This window comes from Mixophyes fleayi, chromosome 2, assembly GCF_038048845.1.
Source record: "Mixophyes fleayi isolate aMixFle1 chromosome 2, aMixFle1.hap1, whole genome shotgun sequence".
Lineage (NCBI taxonomy): Eukaryota > Metazoa > Chordata > Amphibia > Anura > Limnodynastidae > Mixophyes > Mixophyes fleayi.
This window is the reverse complement of record NC_134403.1, coordinates 285,827,134-285,833,189: the sequence shown is the minus strand read 5'-3', so window position 1 is coordinate 285,833,189 and position 6,056 is coordinate 285,827,134. Positions and strand designations below refer to the sequence as shown.

The 6,056-nt window shown below is 37.8% G+C and overlaps 1 long non-coding RNA gene across 2 annotated transcripts in view; it reads left to right on the top strand.

The window, feature by feature from the left end:
* Nucleotides 1-645: 645 nt before the first annotated feature.
* LOC142140406 (uncharacterized) overlaps nt 646-6,056 on the top strand; it is a 46,698-nt gene continuing 41,287 nt past the window's right edge. Inside the window, exons 1-2 of one of the 2 annotated variants that reach the window (XR_012688458.1) lie at nt 646-1,083; nt 2,547-2,610. This is a non-coding gene — a long non-coding RNA (uncharacterized LOC142140406). The remainder of the gene's footprint in view (nt 1,084-2,546; nt 2,611-6,056) is intronic. The other variant, XR_012688457.1, reaches the window with a different exon arrangement.

The window sequence follows — 6,056 nt, the reverse complement described above, 5'->3', positions numbered from 1 at the left end:
GGAATTTATATTGCACATATGCATTGTGCGTTTCCTGTAGCGTGTTGTGTCTGTCTGCATATTACCCGGCCCGCTTGATGAGTTGTATAGCATCATCAAGTCACTTCCGTCTCTTCTCCACATCTCCTGAAGGACAGGTATGAGAAGTAGGAAAATATGGTATGTGTCCTTTTTATTCAATTATTTGAATGGGATGGATTCATCACCCTACTGACTACTATTGCCCCTAATAGCAGTTATAGTGTGAGAGAAAAGGGTCACACTTGCACAATTAGACTGACCCTATCATGGCTTTAATTACTATGAGAGAAAAGGGTCACATTTAAAAATTAAACTGACCCTATCACGGCTTTAATTACTATGAGAGAAAAGGGTCACACTTAAAAATTAAACTGACCCTATCACGGCTTTAATTACTATGAGAGAAAAGGGTCACACTTAAAAATTAGACTGACCCTATCACAGCTTCAATTACAATATGTTAAATATGATTATCATGCTGTACACTGTTTAGCCTACTGCTTTTACTGTATTGTACTACAAATGTCTTTAGCGCATAATGCTGTAACGCTGCCACTTTAATATGCAAAAAATCCTTTCCTTTATTGCCAGGTCGCTTTCACAGACAGGTGTGTCCAAGGCCTATTGTAAAAGCACCCGCTGTAATCTCTAAACACTGGTTAAACTTTCAGTCGTTTCCATAGAGATATTACCATGGCTCATTCAGCCCTCCAGAGAGATTATTACAAAGGCTTTCAACAAACAGAAAACCTGCTATGACCCAGAACAGCTGCCTCCAGGTACAATATGTCAACAGCCTTCTTTACTGAGTGCCTTCAAACTTTTAGGCTGATTTGCTCATTCAGGCCAGATAGTTTGAAACTTCAAATCCACAGACACAGACAGACAAGGTAGTGTCAAAGTACTGTAGAATCAGTATCACACCCGGAAGAGAGAAATATTTTTACTGCGTTACAAAACAAAGAAACCTGCTTTCTTCACGTTCAGAGAATCTGTTTAAAGGGCAGCAAGTTCTGACAGAAAAATACATATGCTGAATTGATCTTTTAGGAGCTCACCCGGGTAAGACAATTGAAAACAACCTTTTCACACTACTTGGGTTTGTTAAGCCCCTCTGTTTACATGTTGTTGAAAATATCTCTCTCAACAAACTCACTATTGTGGTTTTCTTTGAAAAACTATAATTTGTTACCTGTATTTTTCCAGAAATGCTGTTTCTCTAAGTTAGTCAGTGAGTAAAAGTTTTCACGTATTGTTACAGCAAAAGAATGACATCACACTTTGCATTTACATGTAGTATTCATGATATTTTAACCCATAGCTATGTGTGTAATAATAGCCGTAGAAGGCAATGCAAACTGCTATTTGGCCTGGGAGCATAGACGCCCCACACATCAGGGGGAAATGTGCCTCCATAGGACCTGTGAACCTGGTGGAATATTGCTATATTCATTTGTAGCTTGTGAGGGTAAAATGATAGTACATCTAACTTAGGCAATTACATCAAATTGTAATGCTTGTAGTGCTTTATAGTGATGTTTTCAGATGTAAAATATATGTTGTATGTAAGTATATAGCAGACTTAGTAATATAACTATATCCCTGAAACAACTAACATATAAAAATTACACTGTTGAAAAGCTTGACTTATTGTACCTTCATCTATTAACAGACCCTATATCTATCTGTGTATGTCTTCTCCTATCTAATTAGACTTTAGCCTCCTCTATGCAGGCAACTCTTTTATATTATTTTTTTGCAGAGTAAAAAAATGGTTTAATGCTAAAAATGCTCCTACTATGCCCCCTATCTCATTTTATTAATGCCAAAAACTGAAATCTAATTTTTACAATGCTCTGCAGTATTAGGTGTATTAATGTATCTACACTACAGAGGCAATGTGTCAATTTGTTTTATCACCCTTCTTTATTATTACCTATTACTACTGTATTCTTTCTGTGCCTCAACAACTGGTGAGTTAACTCACCCCTATCTCTTATGCTGCATACATTCACTTATACAATTATTTAGTTATTTACTTAGAATTCACCACATATTCCGTAGTGCCGGATACAGAAACAAATAACGAATAGATGAGGTAATACACATAAGTAGTTTAGATGAGTGTGAATAATGCTATGGTGATTTACACAGAGTGCAGCAAAAGACATGACAGTATGTACTTATGAGGGAGTTAGACAATAGACAGGCATGGGACAATAGGTAGAGAGAACCCTACCTAGAGACATGATCAGAGTAAGGGGGAGAGGTTTTGGTAAAAGGTGTCTCCAGAAGTTGGGACTTAACCAAGGGGACTATGGTGCTTACATTCAGAAAAGGTGCTGCTATGGCAGTTCCAGAGGCGGGCTGGTCGATTGATGCCATTAAGGAATTGGGTAGGTGGAATTCTAGTTGTTAGAAACATAGACATAGAAACATAGAAATTGCCTGAAGATAAAAACCAGTTGGCTCATCTAGTTTGCCCAATTTTTAAGCTATGGTAACCTCAACCTCTCTGTTCCTAGGTATCAGCCAGTTAAGTCCTGAATTTGACATCACTTCCAAATATTCCAATGCTGGAAATACCAGGTAAACCGTTCTGTTCACTCTCTTTGACAGGGTAACCCAGCATCCTGATTTGTTTTTGATGTGTGGATTATGCAAACCAAATTACACTCATGACAATATTATATCACAGAATACAATGCTGGAGCAAAACTCTGCCACCAACTTGCTCACCCTGAAGGCACCTATGTAAGCCACATAAAATGCCAGTTTAAACAAATGCACCTTATACTGATCAGACGCTACCTCTTCAAAGGCCACTATCAGCTTAGACAACAGATTCTCAGCCCAACCTTTTAATGCCTTGTTAACTGGAAAACCTTTAGTAATATCAACTCTATCAGGCAATTTTAAAAAGAAAGCAACAATTACTGATACCATAGAGGCTCTTTAACTCTCCATGGAAAAAAACAAAAGCCAATATACATGGCTCCTGCATGTTACCTCGATTGGGAAACACAATCCTGAACTCCTCCTATTCCTTCCAGGCCTCCCTATACCTCTTCAGGGTGTCAGGGGCCAATGCCCTCCTAGCCAGACCTTCTATATCGGCTTAATAATCTGCCAAACATAAGAAGGGCATGACATCCCTATGCTTTTAGCAACTGGTGCAAATTCCCTAAACCTACCCCAGTTAAAACGCGATAAAGTCCACACCAAGAACATACCAAGCTTTAAAAGTAATGTTAAGACACAAGCATTTTAAAACAAGGTGACTAATCAATGCCTAATCTAATAAATGGAGGGGATACGGCCTATTGATTATTGATCGCCTGCGCAAACACTAGATAATTACACCAAAAACCTATGGAACCTGCCCCATCATGACACAGCACAACACATGGGCAAACATTTGTCTATATAGAACCCATCATCTTAAAGCCCATAAATTGATTCAGGATGCAACAGGGGCATCAAATCACCCGCCCCATAGCTTTTAACAATCTCCAAAGCCTCCTCAGATGACTGGCACACTACCTGCCATTTATGGGTGCTAATAGCATCATTAACTGACCGTCTGCCAAGTGGGGCAGGTGCTGAATTAAAAAAAACATACCTCTTTCTTTATGGGGACCACTCCAATGGGGGACAATATCACACCTTGGATGTGTTGGAAAAGTACCACATAGGAGCCCCAACTGAATTTCCTGTTAGACTTTATCTTTCATTACCTCAGGCATTTCCCAAGCTGGCTTTAGATTCCGTGGAGAGCCTGCCCAAATCTCTCTTGGTATAGGCAGCTTAAAACCCTCCAAAACCCCCAGCCAAATGGAGCCTCCAATAGACAGCTCTTTAAAATCTTTTTATTCAAGTAGGCGAATTTGGACTGTATGTTTTATTTATGTTTGAAAGCAGCTGATTTTGCTAATCATTTCCTGGGTTTGGATACTCGTGGTTTCACTAGTTTGGACACCCTTGCTCAGTGACTCACCAAGTTGTCTCGACAATACACTAACATCACAAAAAGTTTACGTGCCTTTCCCATTGTTGATATGTATTTAAGTGCGCCAAAATCGTGATTGGCTGTCCATTCATAAAATATATTTTTTTTATTTAACACATTATAGAAACCAGTCTTTTTTTATTTTACAAGGGCCCCATTCCAATGAGCCGGCCCAGGTCCCCAACAATCTACGGTACGGCACTGTCATAACCTACTTAATGATGATACCAACAGTTTTGTATTAATAAGCTATCCCATATGAAAGTGCCTCAATATTGCCCTGTGTCCTCTAGGGACATTTTATGATCTGTATCAGCAGCTGTGTTTTCAACGTGCCACGCTAATCTCGAATGTAATTGTGTCTGCTGCAATAAATTGTTATTGCTATTATATTTTCACCAGAGATTTGGAATGTGTATGGTGTTAATTAAAGATTAAAATCGATACAGCTATCTTAGTCTACAAGTATTTAATGGGTTATTCATTTGCGTTCACCCAGATGATTATTTTATTCTAGTTGCTCATTTTGAAACATAAAAATTATTAGTTTCACATTACCTTAATTTGCAGTTATACATAAACATCACTGACCGTCCAAACTAAAACAAATAAAAGCAATCACTTCGTTACTCCTATTAAAAAGTCATGACAAAATGAATTTGCATAAGTTATATTTTCCACCAAAGAGTCAATCCAAAATATCATCAAGTGGTGGAGAGAGTCTTTAGTCAAATCACCAAATCTAAAATGTAATTTTGCAGTCCAAAGCATTGTGAGTTTTTGTTGTTAAATCCTTTAGATTTTTTTAACCTTTTGATATTTGTTTTAAATGCCAATATTTAGTTCAATATTGTTTTTATAAGCCATGCCAACTTTTACCTCAATATTCAATAACTGATATCTTTCAAGGAGGCTGTAAAAGGGTCAGAAATCAGCTCTAGGTTGTTGCCCAACCAATCACTCTCTGATATGCATAGGTGGGATATTCTCAACCAGAGATTTAGGCAGTGAATTGTGAAGACAATGCTTATCATGAAAGTATTGCCTGTCATGTTAAGCCCCATCCCAGCAGAGTGTTAACAACACTGGTGTAAATACCTGCCATTGATTGCTCCGTGTACAGAAAAACAATAATGAAATCTCTGGGTGAGAAGTTACCACCTATGATAATAATTATTACTATTACCATAGACTTGTAAGGTGCCACGTTGTTCTGCAGTGCCGTACATTGGCGAAAATAGGTCATACATAAAAAAGGGACATACAAAGTAGGCAAAATAAGTGCAGATAGTGAGGGTCTTGCTCATGAAAGAGCTTACAATCAAATTGGAAGAGGGCACCACTAATACAATAGGAGCGAGTGTTGCTCAAAGTGGAGACTGAGGTGTATATTGGCTAAACTGCGGGTTTGAAAAAGTGGAGATGTTGCCTATAGCGAATAATCAGATTCTAGGGCCTCATTCATTAAGGATCTTAAATGAAGAGGTATCTTATTTCAATTAAATACTGATTGTTTTTTCATGTAGCACACAAATACTTGATAGCTTATTTGTACACTGAAATTTAAAGTTAATATTTGTGTGCTACATGAAAAAACAGTCAGTATTTAACTTATGTGCAAAACAGAAAACTAGTTTGCACTCCTTGCATTGTAACATGGTTTTGTCCAGGAGACTGAAATAAGATACCTCTTCATTTAAGATCCTTAATGAATCAGGCCCTTGTTATCATTTATTGAGTACATTCTACACAATCACAGCTACAATCTGACTGGTTATTATAGGCAACATCTCCACTTTTTCAAACCCACAGTTTAGTAAATATATCCCTGAGAATGTTGTTAGGGTGTGTTACTGTGGGTAGTATAGGCGGGAGTAGGGTAATCTGATATGTGGATGTTAATATTTTTGGTCTTCTAGGAACTTAGATTGAAAAGCATAGTATTAGGAACTGTTTAAATTAGATCAAATTCAATCAATTCAAATCAGACCAAGGAGGGGCAGAATTTTGATAGTGGGATTCCAGC